The sequence below is a fragment of the Aptenodytes forsteri genome, unplaced genomic scaffold (genome assembly GCF_000699145.1).
Source record: "Aptenodytes forsteri isolate BGI_AS27 unplaced genomic scaffold, ASM69914v1 Scaffold93, whole genome shotgun sequence".
NCBI classification, from domain to species: domain Eukaryota; kingdom Metazoa; phylum Chordata; class Aves; order Sphenisciformes; family Spheniscidae; genus Aptenodytes; species Aptenodytes forsteri.
In genome coordinates, this window is record NW_008794665.1 from 8070675 (window position 1) to 8094048 (window position 23374).

A 23374-nucleotide genomic window follows, 5' to 3' on the forward strand; every position below is an offset into this window, starting at 1 on the left:
ACTGTGTAGACTAATACCACTACACATTTCTACAACTGAAAAGACTGGTAGAGGAACTACTGTTCCTGTCACAAACTAAACAAAACAAATCATATCTATTTGGAGGAATGCTACTAAAAGATACAACAACACACAGGTGGTTCTAACTGTAGCTTTGCCACCAAAAGAAAAAAGATCTACTAGCACCAAAAATAGTTCCTTTTTAAACAAAATAAACATGTTGCAAGTCTTCACAGGGTGCTACTCTTAATGAAATATTAAACCCAATTCTTTTTTTTCTTGTACTGAACATGCAACTTTTCTAGATACTGTTAGGTTTCATTTCAAGTCAATCTTTGAGATGCAAATATTAATGTCAAATCTATGTACGTAGTTTAGCCTGTCAAATTGTTTATCTGCTGTTCACCCATGGTCATTTAAATGGAATGAACCTTTCATGACATTGAACAATACAGAAGCTTAAAAAAGTTAAGTTAGATTAATTGGGGGGAAAAAAAGTATTCCTACCTGGCGGGAGTTAAATAAAGAAATTACTTTACAAGACAGAAAAGAAAGTGAATAAAGGTGCTTAAGTGTTTCTTCAGCAGGGTCTCAGTGTCAGGGAGTTAAAGGAGAATTGAGTTTTGACTAACGCTTAACAGTAGCGTCCATAATTATTTCCTGAATGAAGAAATCATGAACCAAGGTTCTGCTAGCTTTATTGACGCATATAGAAATGGATGCTATGAGGACAGTTTAAAAATATAGATATACAAATCTAAAACATATGAAAGTGCTAATGACAGCATGCATTTAATAGCTCTTTATCTTGTTGCTATTTCTTAAATGAGTTGTGTTTGTGGACACTCTCGACATGGAATTGCTAAAACATCTAGCCAGATAATAAACATCCTACTTGGTTTTGCATTTGAATACTCTGAGGGACATTTAAAAAATATTTCATCTTACTGTATGATTGCCAGTATTTGATATTTTATAAAAATGTTCAACTTCTAGTCTTCACATCTGTAATATACCTAGTCAAATGTGCCAAGTCAGTACATAGGCATAAGAGACTCTTTTCTGTTAGGCGGGCGGCTCGCTCCCCAGCCTGTTGTCTTTTGAGATAGTGCTTCTTAAACGAGCAGACTAAAACTGGCAAGTCGGAGGGCTTACATGGTGCTCCTCTTGTCCCCTTTCTGGAAAGTCCCTCATTCACATTACTGCTGTAGCACTCTGATTATTAACACTTTATATTCAGTCTATGCCGTGTGAAGGCTTTTACTATTGTAATCGTGATTATTCAAACAGGTTGATACTTGCATCTCTGAAAATTTAAGAAAAGAAAAACATTTTTCCTCATATCTGTGAACACTTGTTTATTTCTTACTATTGGAAAGATGGAATCGAGCAGTAAAAATATATAACTATTCAGTATATGTATCTATCTAGTGTTGGAATTTTGTTTTTATTAGTAAGGTACTACTAGATGGAGGCCACTAAATTAATTTTTAGTTTTAAAAATCTGTGGAAGATTTTCCCCCATGAAAAGCTGTTTTTGTCTCTGATATACCAAAATGACAATAGCAATTTAGCAAAGTGAAAGACTGCATTATAGTGGCATTTCCATTGATCTGAGATTGTGAAGCAATACGAAAAGTGCAACGACAGCAGGTCCCCATCTTCACATGATTTAGAAATGATGGAGCAAGGAAAAATGTGCATTTCAAGAAGGGCAAGGTGCCTGCACAGGGATGGAGACAGGCTGTCTTCCTCAACTTTAGTTTTGGTCTACATGTGAAAGACAACTCTCAGAAAGTAACTAAAAAAGTTTGTGATCATCCTGCTATATGCTAGGAACGGAAGCGATATAAAAAGAATTTCCATCTGCCAAATATGGCAGCATTTCTCATAAACTAGTCTCTCAAACTAACTACAGTGCACCATATGAAGACTCAAAACTGGAAAAAATACCTCGTGGCAAAAACTACAAATGTGCACAAATTAAGTATTTCTAGCAATAAAAAAAGTGGAGAAGCAGAACTTTGCTAATGTTTCTCTAGAAAGCTAGTCATCTGAACAGAAATGGAGAAATACTGACACCTTTAACAGTGTAGTGCGATGATAAGTGTGCAGTGGTAATCACACAGACTTGTTTCTCTCCAATGTTTTTTGAGTAATAGTGTCCACTAAGGTCACTGTAACAGCAGAAAAAGAATAAGATGAATAAATCAGTCTGTGAAACACAAAAATAAACTCTTTTCTCTTTTAGACTTAAAGGCTTCAAAGACTCTGAAATAAAAACTGTTAATCCTGAAACAAGATGAACATGTGGCTTGAAGTATTTTCTTCAATGCCATCATCACAAACGTTGAATAGATTATTGAAATGCATCCTTTATGACAACAGTTACAGGAAAAGGAAACAAAATTAACCATAGCTTCCAAAATTCTGCAGAGAAGTTCAGCTAGTAATTTAAACTGAATCACCTGAAAACCACACCATGGTACATATGTCTCTGGTCAGTTCCATTATCCTCCTCCTCCGGAGGATGTTCCGATTCATCCCTGCCTCAGAAAAGCTTTTTCCTCCAGCAGTCCCAAAATACAATACGCGGAGCCCATACTCTGTCCATCCTTGAGTACGGTTGAGAAGCTTCTGGTCTCAGGCGGTGTCTGCCATCAAATGATGCCTGCAGCACCTCTGTAACCTTTTCAAACAACCCACAGAGAAGTCTGGTTTCTTCTTCAAACTTCTTTCCTTCTTGATTAAGGACTCGACAGGGCCTATCGTGAATGTCTTCACGACTGTGAGCAGTGCAAGGCAAACCGATGCTGATTAACAGGCGGGACCCTCTTTGATCAAAGGGGCCAGGTGACCCGCAAGACTGGAAGCCATCCACTTGCAGCTGGAACTCTATTCCCCAAAAATTCAAGGCCTCATTCTATCCTCCTCTGGTTTATCTCTTTTTAGCAATAAGCCATGGTGTGACTCCCTTGAGATGACAAAAGGAAACGATTCAGAAGCTGGAATCAAAGGTCACTGTGAGCAGCCATTTAGCATGTGACGTGATCACACAACAAGCAGGTTTGGCACACAAACGCATGCTTTTAGTCCGTACAAGCAGATATGGTGGCATGAATCAGTGAAGTGTTTAAGATGGACATGGAAGCCAAGTCAGTAAACTCCAATGGCAGCTGGTACAGTACATTTCATAGCATTTTGCTCTTATTTGGTCACAATTTCTTGTAAACTAGTTCATGGCACTCATTGTCCATGCAGGCCCACAAGCCAAAATATAAGAATTTACAGAAATAATCAGATTTATATTATCAATCATTGTATCGAGATATCTCTCTCATTAGAGAGAGAATCTTTGCAGGTTTACCCTGCAGTTATATATCATCTAACTGCAGATGTAAGTGAAAAAAAGATGTACACATGGACTATTGCAAACAAGTAGAAGCAGCTACATGTAAACATATCTCAGACTTGTAAAATCAAATTTTCAGTTTTCAACTATAAATACAAAAAGTGGAGCACTATATACACAACTTCATGCTTGTAAGGTTAGATTCATCACTGCAGAGACAAAAAGAGATACAGATTAATCAAATTAGTAAATCGATATTTCAGATTTCTATTCCAAATACATAAATATGGCAGAGTTGCAAATACGGATAGTTATTTCCTCAGCACCAGCTATTCTTCAGAGATAAATGCACCCAGGATTTCACATATGCTTTATGTTTTCTAGTGTATTATACACCAGTATCCCTCCACCTACATTATTCTGAATGCTATGTTTTTAAATCTAGCACCGTCTAGGTTAAATCTTTACTAAAATAATGTTGTCAGTTAATATTAGCATACAACGTAACAACCAGGAGAATGTATTGGAGAATAGAAAGGTAAGGCAAAAAGAAGGGCAGGATGCACTGTTCTAGGTATCCCAGGTAAACAATACCATAATATAGCAATATAAATATTTGATAAAAATGCCATATCCATGAGGTTTCATAAAGAATGGGAAGCAGTGATCATGTGCAGAAACCAAAGAATGTGTGAGTCTTCATATGAAAGAGAAAAGTTTTGGACTTTCCAGAAATCTAACGCCAACTGGTTCTACAATACTGCTTCAATGAGTTACCACTTCTACATATATTACAATCTCATCACACCAACTACTGGTATGGAGAGGTCTTGTTTTGCATTACTGCGTACATCTGTCTAAGAGGCTCCTGATACTGTTCAGTATGACTGTGACAGGCTTTTCTGTGTGCCAAGGACCTACTGCCCCTGAAAAGAAAAAGCTCTGCCCAGCCTACCTTTTGCCAACAGCCAGGCATTGGTAATCCATCAGGACCCTGTTTCAAGGGGAGGGAGGGGAAAAAAAAAAAAAAAAAAAAACTGTGACAGGCTTTTCTGTGTGCCAAGGACCTACTGCCCCTGAAAAGAAAAAGAGCTCTGCCCCCTCCCTTTTGCCAACAGCCAGGCATTGGTAATCCATCAGGACCCTGTTTCAAGGGGAGGGGAAAAAAAAAAAAAAAAAAGAGCATAGTTAAGTTTGATAGGTTAGATAGTCCATTAATATCTGTTAGAACAGCTGAAGCAGCTCTGACTTTTTATCTAGTAAGTAGCTACCAGTTCCTAACTTATTTCCTCTCTTGTTCTCAAGGTGAAGGAAAAGCCAAAGGAGAGAAGGTTTACACTGTAAATACATACGTGTGCCCCTCTGCCATAAAGATTTGTTTTTTCCTGTTAAGTTTGATAGGTTAGATAGTCCATTAATATCTGTTAGAACAGCTGAAGCAGCTCTGACTTTTTATCTAGTAAGTAGCTACCAGTTCCTAACTTATTTCCTCTCTTGTTCTCAAGGTGAAGGAAAAGCCAAAGGAGAGAAGGTTTACACTGTAAATACATACGTGTGCCCCTCTGCCATAAAGATTTGTTTTTTCCTAAATCATTAGAACATTTTCATCAGTTTCTTACTGCTGTTAGAGCTCAGGCTGCATATTATTTTAAATATAATCTGTTATTCACAACAATGTGTAGCTGAATATACAAGATCAATGAGCAAAAAAATATTATCACTTTTATCTGGAGGGTATTGTGTTTTATGAGCCCCTAGTACAAAGTTAACCCAATGATAAGATAGCAAGACTCAAATTTGAGTAGGATCTTTTCTGTTCACTTTCATTCTTAGCTTTTGGGTGAAGCAGCAAAATCTTAAGGCCTGAACACACCTCAAATGACACAGTGGAAGAAAACATCAGCGGTGGGAGCAGGGCAGTACAGCAGCCCCGATTATTTCATCGCTTGGACAATACGGTCATCTAATTTCTTCTTATGTTAGTGAGCGTGACTCCATTTCTTTTCTGTCACCACCCTACTTTTACATATCTCCATGCGTCCAGTAAGATCAGAGCCAACTTTTGACCACAGTCATACTGGTTTTCATGGAACTAATTCCAACTTACATGGCTATACAGGGCTTATCCAGAGAGTTATGTGCTCAGAATTAGGAGCACGTATCATGTTACTAGACTATACATGAGCAGTAAGAAAGATCAGGCCTTGACATTTTTTAGAATATAGAATAACAATACTTATTATGTGAATTTACATGTGAAGATAGTGATTAATGAGAATTTTTGAATGTGCTTGCATGTAATCTGATGGGAACAGCTTGCTGCCTAAAGCAAGAAACAGCGCTGTTTGCTTAGCAGCTTATTCTAGTAATTACCTATGAACAGAATATTTTTCATCCATTAATGATAGTTAGTGAATCTCCAGATATAAATGATAATACAGAGACAGAGAAACATTTTTAAATTACAAAAGCATGCTTGACTATCCTCAACAAAATATGAGATATGGTTACCATTAATTGGAAGCAAACAAAATGGACTGTGGAATAATCTTAATGGACCATGTATTTAAGATTAAAATCCATTGGCTTCAAATTAGAAGTGCTATAGTTGAAATAAAATCTACTTAGTTTAACATTCATCTTAGAGAACCGTGCTTAACCACCAAACAATATCAGAACATGCAGATCAAATTTTACTGCGAACAATTAAAAAGAAAATCTTCCTTGTATCTTTAGGAAATGTGTATGCACTGTTTGGTTTTTTTTTTTTTTAAATGGAAAAGAATTTAAACTTACTTTGTCATTAAATAAAAATCACTGTTGCCAGATTGGTACAAAGGAGAGGGTCAACAAGGAGCATTTTAGTATAGGTGGGAACTTGAATTCATGCTAACATAGGGTGGGGAGTGTCGTGTGTATTCCAGGAAGGTAAGTTCCAAGGGTAAGACCATTAAATTGAAGACGTTAAATAAAGAATTTAAACATACTTTGTCATTAAATAAAAATCACTGTTGCCAGATTGGTACAAAGGAGAGGGTCAACAAGTAGCATTTTAGTATAGGTGGGAACTTGAATTCATGCTAACATAGGGTGGGGAGTGTCGTGTGTATTCCAGGAAGGTAAGTTCCAAGGGTAAGACCATTAAATTGAAGACGTTAAATAACAAAGACAGTGAGGGTTTGGGCTGCAGACCATTACCTTCTTACAAACCTCAGGTAAGCTTTCCATTTCCAGATCTGTTTGAATACTATTTGATGAACAGGCCAGACACCAAAAATATTACTTGTGTTAAGGTCTGGGAGATCAGGCTCCAGCTTGGCTTACTGGAAACCTATGACTTGATTTTTAGAAATAATATTTACATCATTCTGTACATGACTCATTTTGGCCCAATCCTGAAAACATGCGCCTAAGACTGCATGGATTTGAAAGGAAGTCCAGGGTGCAGAGTAGCTCTGGGACAGGCTAGGGAGAAGAACTGAGCCAGTGCAGACAGAAGTCATCAGACTTGATTAGAAGTGGACATTGTGCTGGATTTCTACAAAGACTTGCGTTCAGGGTGAGTAAGGCAATAGGTATTTTGTGAGGAAAATAGCAAACCAATGATTCTCAGGGAAAATGTAGGAAGGACACAAACTTACAAATTGCCATGTGATGTGGGAGCAAACTGCTGAGAGTTAGGTTTGAGGTGCCAACAAAAATGTGTGTTCTCTCATTGCGGTTATGATCACTGAAGCAGCTGGTTTGTTCATGCACATGCGTGTGTTAGGTGGATAATGTAAAGTCAGCTCAGAAAAACATTACTTTACATTGAGAATGGCTGACTACAAACAAAGGAACCGCATGCAGGGTTGGTAGGAAAGAGAAATACTGTACCAATTGGCAAGGGGCATCCAGCCCATCCAGGCCAGGCTGGCCTGGCTCCCCTTTTTCCCCCTTAATTCCACGGAATCCCTGTTTGTAAAGATTAACTTGCAATGTTACTGTCAAGGAAATGCTTTCAGTATTGACTTAGCTGGAGTGAACAAATAACAATAGAGAGGCAAGAGGGGCAAGCTGACCGCCGTGGTGTGATTTCAACCTGTGGGGCACTGTATCTGGCACATCCCAAATTTGGTTCCTTTACAACATGTTTGGCAGAAAATAATGAAAAAACACACTGACAAAACCTACAAATTTAGCCTGAAGGTCTTAAGTCTGGGGCTCTAAACCAAATTAGGAGATTGACAAACAAAGTCTGCTCCAGAATTTTCCAGAACTTGAGATAAGGCTGTGTTAACAAAGGGCAACAGGTGACACCGTAGCTGGTGCTTGTTCCTCTCCCCTCATTTCTTATTCCATCAGTCTACAGCAGGACGATCGATTGTCCAATACAGAAGTGAGACGTACCAATGGGCAAGGTGCATCTAATCCAGGAGCACCCTGTTCTCCTTTCTCCCCTTTAGGCCCCTTTTTGCCTTTCTTTCCCTTTTCCCCCTGTGGATACAATGGTTTGGATAAAACAAGTTTCATTCTTTTGGAAAAAAATTAAAGAAAGATTGGTTTAAAAGTTTGGGTTTTTCTTTTTAAGCCAATGGAGAGCTGAAAGGACACTTACCACTGTGTTCTGGTTTGGATGGTGCATTATGTGGAAAAATAAATTATATGATCACAAGCAAGAACTGCAATCAGTCGGTATTAGTTTGTGTTGGTATTTCATATCAGTATTATGAATGTTTTGAATCCTAGAACAGGGCTTGAAATCATTAATTTCTTGAGACAGAGGCAAATCTGCAAATCCCCCCAATCCACAGTCCAAAATAAGAGGTCTCCTATTTGTTCTAAGTGATAGTACTGAAGTGCACGCACACACTAAGCTGAACTTGTCAGCTTCCCTAGAAGATTTGTCACTAGTCAGAAGTAACTTTGCGAGAGCAGAGTACATCAGCATAGTCTCTGAAAAAGACCTGTGGCATGGATGCTTTGCAGGGACGGCTGGTCTCTGGCTAAATTCTGTCAGCTTCCATGGTGTCACGTCAAGGGTGAACTTGGCCCAGAGCATCCTTTGCTGAACTGACCCTTTGCACTCCGGTAAGAGTTTGGGACAAATCCTGTTCTCAGTGGTGTCCACAGAAACCCACAGACATCACTGAGGGTACAATCCTGTCACTCCAAATACAACATGACCATTTCAAACCCTGTTACAGGAATCAAAACATTTGAACTGCTTGATGGAGAGGTGCTATGACACTTTCAATGATTTCATAATGACTTGGTATCATAAAGAAATCAGAAGTGATAATTAGATTCTTTATTTAAATATTCCAACATTTAAATGTTCTCTCTACTGCAGGCAACGTTTCACCTACTTTTTTTACCGAAATTCAGTCCTTTGATTTCACACTGAGTTTTCTTTTTAAATGTAAAACTTCCAATGCTTTAACTACTCATGAAAATGAGTTGACTCCCCTCAACAAAGCTACCTGCAAAGATGACCTCACCTTCAAGCAGTATAAGATGTTTAGAGAGTTCATTTTATAATTGATTTCACACCAGTTGATCACAATGGTAAATGAGTTTCAGGTTTGCTCTCAATTTCACAAAAATCAAAAAAGGTTCTGTTAAAAAAAAAAAGAAACAAATTGGACTAGGATTGTAAAAAATGGGATAGGAAGGATGAGTAAATCAGGAATATCACAAGGAAATGGGAAAAATAGTCATAGGAAAATTAGTATGACATTGGAGAACCAGCATGGGAGGTTGTGGCTGTTGGGAGGATTTAATTTGTTAGGAAAAGGGGAAAAAAGACAGAGGAATTGTAAGGAATGAAGGTAGAAGGAGAAGGAAGGAATGCCCCTTTGAAAGACAGACGGATTTTGGTGAAGCATAGTAAATAGACATATAACTAGTTCCACACCAGTACAGAAAGACTTAATCCATTAAAAAGAGAGAAAAACCTTTTTTACACAATTAAAAAATAATTAGCTATATCATATTTAAAAAAGGAAGGAAAGCACATTATTCATTTAATATCATAGCATACTTGACACATTCAAATGAAAAAATCTTTTCCATGAACAAAACATAGTGCATTCATGACAATATAGGAGCAAAGTTTCTCGTCTAACTTTTCTGTGTGCCAAAAAGTCACAGGATAATATTCAGGAAAACAGCAACCCAAACATTACCCTTCTTTACCAAATTATAAGATTGTGGTGTAAAAAAAGGGACTGGAGTCAGGAACTGTAAATTGGCTAAGTTTTCGTCTTAAACCTACAAACATGACAGCACAGCACAGAAGCTCAACAGTTTTAGGGTCAAATCTCATATTATTTGTGCTCGATGTAACACCAATATATTTGCTCTGAGTGTATGCAAGCACAGAACATGGACATACTCCAAAAATGATTCTGAAAATAGACAGTACAGTTTGGTTTCTGACTCTTTTTTGTATCTTTAGGACTCGTATTTCTTTAGTTTGTTGTGTTACAAGTCAACAGATAACTATTTAAACTTCCAGTTTTGTAGGGCAAACCTATGATCTTACTCAAATCAATGCAGCAGTCAACTGTGTAGAGAATAGTCTGGATTTCCTGAGTACTTTACTACTTTTTCCACGGACTGAGTTCTTGTCTCTTAATCTTCACCTCCTTACCCTGAACTACAGAGATCCACAGGAGATACCGAGAATCTACATCTGATGAAGATTAAAGGAAAATTCCTTCCTGCCCTTCAGTGCCTAGAAAAATACAAATTTGTGGCACTTCTGTAACACCGTTATGGTTGGAACAATCTCCAATCCTCACATGCACAGATTTTCATCAATGCAGAGTGTAGGGGGAAAAGTATGATGCCTTTCCAACCACTGTTGTGATACATCATACTCCTCTGTCAATCTTTATAACAAGAGACACAACTGCACATTTGGGATCAGGGCCCCCCTTCCCTCCCTCTCCCCACAACATGATCTCTACCTTTTGTTAAAGGTTATTCCTTTTTAAAAGGAATTTTTTTTCTATTCATACAACTTGAAAATACAAAATCAATTGTACAAACCTTTTTTGTGCTGAGTGCTCCTGGACCATAATTTTGTATGAGTAATTACAGCTAGAACACTTTTTAAAATTATTTTTACAGCCAAGTTAAGCAGACATTATAATGAAAACACTGACTTGCTTTCACTATAGCTGAACTACTAAGGCTAAAATAAAAATCATCAGTCTAGGACTCATCCCAAACTGAAGAAGTAAAGATTTATTCCCTGCCTATCATAGCATGTCTATGAAAAAAACAAGTGTCACCGGTTCTCAATAGAATGTTAGTAATGATATATATTTTTGCAATACAATTTGAATTAAGTTTCTTAACTAGAAACTCGCTAATCTCAACTTGTGCGATGTCAGTCTAACAGCCAATACTGTAAGGAATGTTTAAAAACCAAGAAATCATGAGCCAGACCCTCAACTTGTAAACTGGTTTATCTCTATTGAAATGGGTGCTGTTACACCAGTTTGGTCATAGATAATCAGTAACTGACAAAAGGAAAAACATCAGAACTGAGAAAATTTGTTGTAATGAAAGCTTCTATTAATTGCATTACTTTGTGTCTTTTGAGAGTCAGCCTTCCATTTGGAAAAGGAACTATTGATGCAGCTAAGGTGGTTTTGGTGAAACCAGTTTACTTGCAAGATACAAGTATTCCCTCATTTCTGGAAAAAAATGTGTCAAAACTGTGCAACAGAAGTCTCTTTCACAGAGGTGTCAGCTATATCTTCCCTGATTTTTCACCGAGAAAGACCTTCCTTTGCCTTCTAATTTTCTTTGAATATTCTGAGAATTTTTAAGGCAGAGATTCCATCTCCATTTTCACTCTACAGACTTCCTGGCAATTCTCTTAATCTGAAAGCCCATAAGATAACATAGTTTCTGAAATATCTGTCAGACTTGCCAAGTACTTTATCCCATGCATTCTCCTCAAGAAACAGGTTTCGCCTTTTCCTGAATTTTTAAGGGGATGTAGGACTAGACTTCCTAGGAGATGTGTCCTGCAGCCCAAGAGAACAAGGCTACACGGGCAGCCTGAATCACAACTGAACTCCAAAAAGGGCCTAACTGTGCCTTGTGGCCACACACAATACCCACACCCAATTCCCTCGCCCTCTTGCAACTGGAGGTCCTGTGTTTGAGCTATTTAGTCAGTCTCTGGGAATAATGAACTAATACCCAAAAGCAGCATGCTGGACTCTAGGACATTAAATTATTTTTACATCCTGAGTGCAAGAATCTCAGCTGTTCCATTTTCATAAGCCAACTGTTTTACCAGCTTTTCTTCCAGAGATCTTCTTGGGCTCTGATGGTTGTATTTTGTCTGCCTATCTCTAGCTGTATATGGAAACAGACTCAGAAGGTCTGGTTGGAAGGGACTTCTGGAGGCTGCCTAATCTAACCTCCCATCCTGAGCAGGATAATTCCTGACCCTAGATCAGGTCAGATCAGACCAGGTCCTGCAGTCCTCCATAGGCAGTGGTTCAGCCACCTCTCTGGGTAAACTGTCCCAGTGTCATGCTGTCCTCCTAGTGAACAAGGTTTTCCTAATAGCTACTCTGAACCTCCCAGGAGCATCTTGTGGTCCTGTGTTTTCCCATTTGCCATTACCCAGAATAGTTTTGCTCCATCATCTTTGTCTCTCCCCTTCAAGTAGTTTGGCCTTCTCTTTGTCAGACTAAGCCAGTCCACCTCCTTCAACCTCTTCTATTGGTTCTATGTGCCCCAGGCCCTTGCCAGCTTGGTAGCCTTCTTCCTCTCCAATTTCTCAAGTTTTTCTTAAACTGGGAGTCTCAAAATACCATCTGCAGTATTCAAGCAACCTCACCAGGATTGATTAGAGAGGGGTAATAACCTATTTTAATCTTTTGGACACAACCTTTCTAATGTATCCCAGTATGAGAACATACTGTTAAGCTCATTCGATTTGGTACCTACTGTAACTCCCACTTAGCACAGGCTGGCCATTTTGCCAGTCATCTATCAGAGCTGGCAGTTATCAGTTACACCTTTCTACTGATAACTGCTCTCAAAAAGAAAAGCTGTTCACTTGTGACAGACAGGCCTGTAGTCTTTGACAGCAAGCAAGAGCTCACCATTCAGTGTGATTACTCTGCCAGGTCAGACACTGCCTTTATAATATTCATAGAGCACCTGCTTAAGCAACAGTTGTTCTGCAAAATCAGTACTTTACCAGTGATCTCTGGGCTCAAAATAAGCAATATAATAAGAGACAGAAGGGAAGGATACATTTCATAGTACCTTTATCAATGCATTCTTGGGAAGTGTTTTACCTGACAGTATTAAAAAAAGGAGATGAACTTAAAAAGCCATGGTGAACATTTCATAGTACCTTTATCAATGCATTCTTGGGAAGTGTTTTACCTGACAGTGTATTAAAAAGGAGATGAACTTAAACAGCCATGGTGACTTTTTAACCCTGCTTCTTGTTTAAGATACCGTGATGGGAAGTGGACCTAATACAACCCTGTACTTATCAGCTAGGCAAAAACAGTTGTCTGAACTAGAAAAATCACTTGCTGTGTGTATGGACTTTTATATTAAGTGGCTTGGTGTGAGTGCTAATTCAGCAGTTTTAGCAACTGGGCTCTGTGTTGGTTAGAAAGAGGGGAGATTTGCTCATGAGCTTTCTCTGCACACATTTAGCCCTAAATTGCTTTTTACGCAACATATTTCCAAGTCACTGTGTCTGGACAGTGAAAATGAAGTTAGGTGGTTTCTGTTAACTTCACTGTATAGTTGGTTTACCAGAATGGTAGAGTATATGATTTAATTTCAATCCACAAGTATCACAAAGTACTTAATTATAAATAAGACATTGCCAAAAATAAAAATTTTAACAGTTCCTGTCCTCATCCATTTGGTGTGGGACAGGTAGTGTGTACAGGCATGGTACACTAGGATCAACAGTTATACTGCAAATACTGCCAAGGAACAGAGCTGGGGTCTTCAGTATAAAATTACTACCACAATGACACTTTTCAGTGACGTCTGCATTAAAAATTTCAGGCTGACAAGGATTTTCAACAAGCGTAGGATGGATTGGAGAAAATGAGCCTAAAAACAAGCTGTGCTTTGGGACATGTTGATATTACTAGTTCTGTGCATAAATTTTCACGGTTTTTCATGATTTTGCTTAGCATGTATCTGTGACCTGCCTTTTGGCACACAGTAAAAATAAAGATAAGTTTTAATGGGACAATTTATAGCATAAAGACAGCAGAACTGACTAGGCTGAGGAATCAAGCAACAGTTAATAACACTGTGGTCACCTTTTCTCCCTTTTCTCCTATATCACCCTTTTCTCCTCGAGGACCAGGGAAACCCTACAAAAACAAAATGGACAAAGATAGGTCGACTTTTATTCGCATGCAGGTTAAGCTTTCAAATACTCCTGGAAAACATTAAAAAAGATGATTTCACTACATGCTTTGTATGTATATGTGTGTTATGTGTGCACACATGCATGCACACAAGAGCATGTGAGACAAGCAAGTCATAGTGTTTGGTAGAGTCATTTTGCCAGCAATGGAAAGAAATCGTATCACTGAAAATGGCAATAGTCCATGCTATGTAGCATATGTACATTCTGGAAAAGACTCTCCTCCAAGTTAGGGATTTTGGTGTAGGGCTAGAGGAAAAGGCTTTCCGTAAGTCTTTTTAGCATGCCAAAGAAAGAGCCTGTATTTTGAAATGTATCCCTTACAGGTTATGGAATTATTCTCTTTAATTGGGATAAATTTACTTAACCAAATGTTAGTGACTCCTTGTTTGTCTACGACTGAGTCACGAGTCTGAATATTTTCTTACTGAGCGCAGTTTTTCAGCCTATTGACTTCCAAAGGACCAACTACTTGTATTACTAAGCACTGTATCTGGTGGGGTCTGTTGATAAGGGCTGTATATTGCATAATCTTTGTCTTCTTTATCATAGAGAAGGAGCAAATGCAGCATTTAGCACACTCTCTGCATGTACTGCGTGCACTCTAAATGGAAACAAAGGTGTTACACTCAGTAAACTATTTCTTGAAAGACTCTTAGCTACCATTAAGAGTGTATTGGTCATACATATTACTTACATCAAGGCCAGGCTCGCCATCTTTGCCCTGCCAAAGAACCATATAAACTACATTAGCATCCCTAAGCTGTGATACCAACGACCGCCTTGATGCCCGACTTCTGCGCTCCCTCTATATAGTGGTACCCCATGTTGCTAAGGCTGTACACGCAGCATTGCCGTTAGTGAAGGACATTTCTGTCAGTGTTTAACATTTCCAGGAACTGATAACTTGACTGTAAAATTTTGCTTGACTGTAAAATTTTGTTTGTACGCAGATTCCAGGAGCAAGCTAAAAATAGAGAAAAGCCTATCATTTTTCATTTTTAGTTCACAGGAAGGGGAAACAGAAATTGGATTTTTTTTATTTAACTCACAAAAGTGACCCTCAGATGCAAAACATGCACTGCAAGCTAATTTAACACTCCATGGAGCCTGAAAACTGTCTCTAGTCATTGACTCCTGATCCAATTAAACCATGAGTCTGTATTCCAGCTTAAATGAATTAATCAAAGAGATTAGACCGGAGAGGGTATGGAAACATTGCAAGTCTCTTGCAAAGGCTGGTTGTGCCTGGCCAAGCACATTTACACAGCTTTTCTTGTGTCAAAGTACAGGACAGACGTGTATATGTACACACCTGACCCAGTCATCAGCGAAGTAAACAGAGTAAGTCAACTGATTTTACTGGGGCTATCCTCGTTAGGCCAAGGGAAGTTCTCACTCATATTTTAGAAATGGATAATATCATTTAAATGGTTGATTTAAAGCATACCATCTCCACCTATGAATGATCAACAGTGAACTTCTCAAATTGCTTCTGAGCACACGGCATAGAAATGAAAACAGAACTGGTCTCTGAAGTGTCAAAAAAACCAAAAAAATAATGGCAAAGTAGCCTTGCAGCATGGAAATCCAAGCAGCTTATTGACATTAAGAAAATCCCAGCTTTCTACAGTTCATCCTGAACTCCTGCCACTCTCACATGGTCCCCAAACAGCTGATGGCCACAGGCTGCAGAAAGAGGAGCACTTGCATTCTTAATTTCCTCTCTCCCGCTGGTTCATGTCAGGTCTGTTTCATTACTTTTGCATGACCACGTGCATGGATAGGAATCTAAGTCTGCGACACAGACCAGTGACCTTGCACTGCCAGGGGTTATTATCTATCTATGCCTTTTCCAACTAATTTTATTGCTAGGTGAAAAGCAATCATAAAGCACACAAAGTTTAATCAAAGAGTGATGAAAAGCGCAATGTGTACAAACTATGCACAACTTACAGGCAAGCCATATGGTCCTCTGGGTCCAGGGTCACCTGCAGTTCCCTTTTCACCCTAAGAAAAGATTACAGAACAAGCAAACAAAAACATTGTCTATCTTAGATAGAAATCATCTCTACTAAGTGCTTTAGGTTAAAGTTTATGCATTCTTAAATCTTTTGAGTGAAAAATATCCAAGCTCATTTATTTTTATTAAATGATTAAGGGGGGGTGAAGAGAAGGTGTGTGTTACTTTCTAGGCAAAATGACTTTTCGGGCACACGATATTACATTTGTTTTTAAATCCATTAGTAACTGAAAATATTTTTCAAACTGAACCTGCACCGATTTCAATTTTAAGCTTGTAACAGCTGCAACATCACACCCAGTAAAAATCCAATGTTGTAATGAAAACTGAGGATATACAGCATCAAGCTCCAGCACAGCAGCTGAGATGCGACACAGTGACAAGCAAAACCAATGTGTCAATCAAAGCTTGTATTTAAGCAGCCAATACTATTAACAGTGAAATTGTGAAGATTATCCCATGCACTGTACTGTGTTGCTAACTGCTCTATTGGATTCTAGTGATGTAAATGCCCTGCTTTATTAAATCAAAACTTTATTAATGTGCGAGACAAGCAAGTACAGAGATTACTCCAGAAGTCTGATGTCATTCTGCACTAAAGTCCACAGAAAAATTACCAGTTTCCAGAGGGGTGCTACCAAAATCATTTTGCAAGCTTAATATAGAGCAAACTTTTCCAAATGAAATGCAATTTCAAGGCGACAAATTTCAGGCTGACAGTAGTAATCATCTTTGCTCTCCAACTGTTCTTCATGATGGATATGGAGTTAAACTTCCTGAGTCAGCCAACATTAGCTCATGTAACTGCGAGCACAGCCCTCTGAGCTTTTTAGGGAGGCAGGGCTGGTAAGTAGGTGTGGGCAGCAGTCTTGTTTCAGACTGTGGTGCTCTGTCTTCTGAATAAAATCCAGCAGAAAAGCCATATTCTCTTGAGAGAACTAAACTGCTCAGTGTTGATGAGATTAAAAAAAAAGTCCTGACCACCTCCAGTTTTCAAAGCTCCTACTCTGGATTTGTTACGTAGGGTTATTTGGATCCTTTCTTCACCTCCTTTCTTTAACATAACCTAATGCAAGGCTTCATGCAAGGCTCCTGGCATACAGAAGTGCTGTGTTTCATCCTAGCAATTGCTGCATTTAAGCTCTTGAGATAATTCTGTGTACAAGATCCTCTAAAAATATGGGTTATTTACTACTCATTATTAATTCATTACACTATTATTAAAAGCACAAGACAGAGATGTAGATGTGTGCCTAATTAATAGTTGTGATCATCAGCAGTCAAGTCTCTTAGCACAGCTCTGAAAATGGGACGCTAAGTCTCAGTTTTATTGACTGGATAATACAAAAAAGCAGACACCAGAATAAACTGAGCCTGAACCTGTTGTTGAATAATCACAGCAGTAAGGAGTTTGTCAGAGTAACTGACATTTGATCTGTTTCAGATACTTCATATTTTTACATAGGTGGACACTGTCTATACTCACTTTAGTCTAGTGCTGATTTTATGTGTAATGTCTGATCTTTCTGGATTCTGTAAATCTCCAGCCATTTCTGGGCAGCACTTAGGCTGGATGCCCTTGCAGAACAATAGGAGGTATTGGGAAGTATCAGCTGATTTTCAAAACAGTAAATCCCTTGCAGCTTTAAAACTTTCCGCTGAGAAGAAACTAATATGCTGACCTATGTATGTAACAGCTACAAAACTGTTTGATCAATATCTGAAATATGTCAAGACTAGTTAAGTATCTTTTTTTTAAATCTTCAACAGCAAAGATGACTGTACAAAGTCCTCTCAAGATAGGCCTATAACGTTGCTAAACATATGGTAGACATAAAGATACTGAATGTATCAGTCTAGGAAATAATCTCATCTGTTATGTAAGAATATATTTAGAGAAATGTATCTCACAATTTTTTGCCTCCAATACAAAGCACATGCTGAAATGTGTTTGGAATATCAGATGAGGTCCTGAATGTTTATGGGTTATATAAGATTGATGGACTGTCATGAGCATACTGCCCTCAGCCATCACGATAAAGCATTTCCTTCAGGGAAACAGACATTTGCAAACTTCAGGAAGGTTTTTAATATCTTTTTGTAAGACAATTCATCAGTGCCCAAAGAACAGAAACCGTAGCCTTTGTTTTTGCCTCCTATTTCACTTCAGTCTCCTGAATCATGGGTGAATATGAACTACCATTTGCATGAATAAAGCTGCACAATTGGTGTCTCCATTAAGATTGATATGCAGATTTCATAACACTATCACGGTGACAAACATTTTAACCAAATTAAAGAGTATGCACTTTCCCTCCCAGTACAGAACGTGTGTAGCGATGACAGTGTTGCACAGGCTACACATCTGAGAGCCAAAACCAAGCTCAAAGCCAGGTCTTTGCCATCAAGGCAAGAGTTTAAGGAAATAAGCATTTCATTAATTTTGTCTTTCAGCTTCTTTTAGAGGGACAAGAAGTTGGATACACATTATGCCTGTCATTACCCTTCAGGTTTACATGTCCCCTTTCACTAGTAGTAGTTTAAGATGTTTATCTGTTTACCAATGTTCTCTATTTTCTCTCAAGAAAATATATAAGTGAGATTAATAGGTACGCAGCCAGATTCAGAGGCCTATTATGATCAACTCCTCCATTTAATGAAGAAGGTCTCAATAAAAGGTCTCTAAGCACCCAGCAAAATGGTATTTTCAATAGTGGAAGAATTTATTAGGGACTGTAAGACACCAGCCTAATAAATGATACGAATTCACACTATTAATTTCCACTTCTGTTTCTACCAAAAGACATGCACAAAAACACAATATTGGAATGTTCACCAGTATCATACTTCAGGAAGTGTTAAATCCTGTGTTAGCTTTTAATAATGAATGAACAGTTTAATGTTTAGAGAGAAAATTACATGGTTAAGCTCACACAGTGAGTTAATAGTGCATTTGTTCTAAAATTCATGTTTTCCTATTTTCTACTGACATGCACTATTTTCCTAGTCTACTTTCTCACCATCTAAATAAGTTTTGTATAAAGACTGTCTGATGTTTTCTATTTTAATTAAATAGCTAAATTGGAAACTAACCAACCAACCCTAATTTGCACAACAGTTCGTTCTACCTAAGAAGAGTAATTCAGCATTGCCTCAAATGCAGCCCATGCAACAATGAATCTCTGATTTCTATAGAAGAAATCACTAGGCTTCAGTTCGATTATACTTGCTTGCCTTAACTTTTAAGGAGACATAAATAAATAGTGACCAGCATTTTACATATATTCTCTTAAATTGTCTTTCCAAATTTTAAATAATGTGGATTTAAGAAATGGTTGTGTTTCACTATAGGAATCCCTAGTGCCCTTCTAGGTTAATATTGGCCCAAGGTTTTTCTTATCAGTATGAACAAAATATGATCCTGTCCATTGATAGTGAGCAGTGGCACTATGCACCATTTTTAATTAAAAGGCAAAGTCTGAAATCTGCAGGCAAAAATGCCTTCACATAAACAAGTTCAACAGTTGCAAATGCAAGTTGTAAAACTGCATTAAGAACACATGATCTGTTATTTAGATAGTGAGACATATATCAACACCAGGCACCTGTTAGATAAGTATGCTACAAACAACTCCTCCTCCCAAACAGTATTGAGTAATTAAATGAACAATTACAGCAATAATCTTGCTAGTTGATTGCTTGGGAAAAAAACCTTCCATCTTTCTTGTGAACATCCTCCCATTCATTTAGCCACACAGAAGATGGTGGGTGTGCAGGAGTTTCTTGCACACCTTAGTTTCTATATTTTTGCAAATCTGTCCCTCTGTGCTCATGCAATTATTGAACCGATTTACATTGCAGCAGTTCCTATCCCCTTTGTAACTACTACTTGTCAACAGCCATGGTAGGGCTGATTCTAGATCCAGCTGTAGGACTTATTATGACCTTGGATACTTTCATAAGAAAAAACAATTACAGTTATCTTCCATACATTAGAAGAACAGTTTATATTATAGTACATTGTTTTTGAAAGAAATTTCAACTGGTAGTACATACGCATATCCTTCAAGATAAAAGCTCATAATACAAGAATAAAATGTGCAGTATTTATATATGCTTCTACATGTATATCTCATCTAAATTATTTCCTGAAGTTCAGAAGATGATGTTCAAATATCTTTTCATAGAGTTGATAGAAAAAAAAGTTATGTCCTAGTTGAAAAAAAAAGACTTGAATCTGTAATCCCCTAGGAAAAAAAGAAAAATACCCAAGTCCTTCAGACAGTTAACTAGCCTGAGTAGTAACTACAGTCTACTGTTCCTGTTTTGGACTATGCTGCATGTCTTGTATTTATTTCTCAACACACAGCTCTGTAAAAATGAATCATCGAGTCATGGATACCTTTCTCAGATGTACTGCTGTTAAAGCTAACTGGACCTGTGCCATATGGCTGCATCCTTAATACAGCAAGTCTGAAGTTGTTTTAGCGCAGCTGTTTTGTTAAAGTGAGAAATTCAGAGAGACAAAATTCTGGGCTGGCAGCTCCTTGGAGGCTTTAGTTAGTATAAAGTATCATCTTCTGTTTTGTCGTACAAGTTGATGGTTGTATTGTTAACGATAACAGGCTCACAGTTAAAGATTAAGGTCCCTATCTTATTTCCATTGGAGAAAATTTACTGTGAATATTTCAAATTAAATAGGAGGGGTCCTATCTTCTAAGCTTAAAAAAAAGGAAGAAAAGTTTAAATTTTATAGAGGTTAGAGAATTTTTCAAGATAAAACATTGAAGTGCAAAGAGGTGAGAAATACTCTTTTTTTTGCCATTGCATACATATATAATCAGATCACACTATCTTCTTTTGTCCCAGTTTGTTCTCTCAATCCATTTACACAAAATAATGAAACCAACCAAAATTATGTTCTGTGTAGCACCGTGAATTTGAAAGCCCTGTAAGTTTCTTACTGATTAGTCATTACAAAATACCAGCTCCTCTGAAGTTAATGAGTTACAAAATCAACCCTTAAACAGGTAAGTGTGTGTGTAACTAGAATACATAGACAGTTCTGGGCTGATCCTTAAACAGATGAGATACTGTTATGCTTAGTAAGATGTAGGCACACTATGAGTAGATATATGACATTTTGCCATTGCGGCAGTCACTTTGTAAAGAGAAGCACATGGAACAAATACTTACTCTGTCTCCTTTAGGACCTGCAGGGCCATGGGGACCAACTGGGCCATCTATACCCTACAAAAGGAAACAAAGAGGGTAAGAGGGAGGTCTTGTTCTTACAAGTCTTTGGTTTTAATATCTGTCTTCTAGCCAAGAACTAACATGGAATCAGTCTTCAGCAGTTGAAAATTCAGACTTAATTGTGATGGGACCTGGCCAAACAAATCCATTTGGCTTTCAAAACTCCACCTGTAAGCTCTCCTGTTATCAGGTAACCCATCTTTCTTCTAGTTGGATTTTACTTTATTCGTAGAAGTCATCAGATTTACAATGATTTAAAATTTATTGAAAGAAATTTTGCCAGGAAAAATGGAAGGGTCAAACAAAGCTGTTGGGTTTTTTTTTTTAAAGATTGATTATTTTTTAAATTGAAATGTCCACCTGTAAGGTGGACTTACCTGTTGCAGTGATCAATGGGAATCTTACAGAAGCCTTCAAGTACGTAACTCCACTCCTCTTTCACTTTATCCGTTGCTTTATCATTATAAAAAGCAAATGATCTAACATTTACGTTTAATGTCTGCCTGCGGCAGAACTCCATGGATCCATTTCACTGATTCCATATTAGCATTGAACAAGTACGAACAAGTATGTTTTCCTGTGTAAACTAAATCCCTAACCTTACTCAGGAAAATAAGCATCCCAACCAAGGCAGTTGTCCAACCAAAAATCAAAACCAAACTGCCTTTTTAAGGTTCAGATCTCCTTCTACAGAGAATTACATTCTCCTTCCCACACACATTGCCCTAAGAGTCTGCTCGAAGCCCCCTCTTATACAGCATGGAAAACGCCTGCGGCGTTTGGCCTTCCTTCCTCTGTGCAGTGTGTGAGCGCGGCCGGCGGAGCTGCTGGATAGCACACGGACTCGGTAACGAAGAGAGACACAGAAAGACGAGGGACTCACCCGGGGTCCTGGCTTTCCGTCTAAGCCAGATGCTCCCTGTGTGGTTAGGTGAAAGCATGGATGATGGGTACAACACGAATGACAAGAACGTGAGATTAGTAAGTGGTGCTGATGAATAAACATAATTCAACTGTACAATACAAGTTGTGACAGGGTTCTGGAATGGGTATCACATTACTACAGCATGTTAGTTAAAAATTCACATAAAACATCAAGAGCCTGATTCTGTTCTCACATTAGCGTAACATCACTGACCCACCCCTGCCTTCACGTCACAGTATATTAGACCAGAATAATGTCAAGCTATAGGAGTGCTACAAACACCAGATATTAGGGTGTTTTGGAGCTTTAACACACAAATATTTACTTTGTAATTTACTTGCATGCTTTCTAATTTGTAAATAACGACAATACTGAATACTATACTACACAAAGAAAGAAAAATATATGTTAACCGTGATAGGAAGTATTTAAGTGCAAGAATACTGCATTATGCAGCCAACAAAATCTGGATCCTGACTACAATGGCCTCATTCATTTCCAAGAGCCCGGGAGACAATCACATTTCCTGTTTTCCCAATATACTCCCAGTTCAGAGCACAGCCAAGGGCTGGAAGTGGGTAGCACCCGGCACTTCGGCCTATTTGCTTCAGCATCCTTGGGGACGGGATGACCTCTGGTGGATTTTATGCGAGTAACAGAGCAGCAGCGAAAGATCTGCTCGACTATCCCAGCACTGCTGGCAGTAATGCCGGGGCTAGGGGGACCAAAACTATTTGGGACATGGGGAATAACCGGGGGGAGGGAGGGGGAGAGAACAACAACACCCCACCCCACCCCCAAAATACCTCATTAACGGTGAAAATGAGCCATTTTTAGAAAGTCAAACACTTGGACTTTGCTCCTTAAAATGACATCTAGAAAAAGTAGTAAGCAGGAGCAAGACAAGATCTATATAAACTTGAAAAACTAATGGCATATTTTGCTCTGGGTTAGAACAAAGATTTTTAGCAGAAACAAAACTTCCTTTTAGCCATTTTCAGGGGGTTGGCTCAGACCTCCAAAGCTCCCTCTCTACATAGCTGTAACTGTCAACTTGAAAATGATCTTCTTTTTCCAAATAAATTAAAATTCTCAGTGAAGTTGACCTTGTCCAGAAGCCCTGCACATAATTCTTGAAAATATTAATCAGAGGGGTTTGGGTTCCTTTGGGTCAACTAAGTCTTTTTCCTCCATTTTACTATTAACAATGTAATCACATGGAATAATCCTCACATTAAAAAAAAAAAAAGGAAAAATGAACTCATTCTGTGAGGAAAAAAATAAAATTAACTTTTCAGAGTGCTTTCAAACACACAAAACGAGCACATGAAGTATTTTCTCTTTTGTCAACCTGAATTTTAAGAACTATAATGTTCCCACATGCAAATGTAT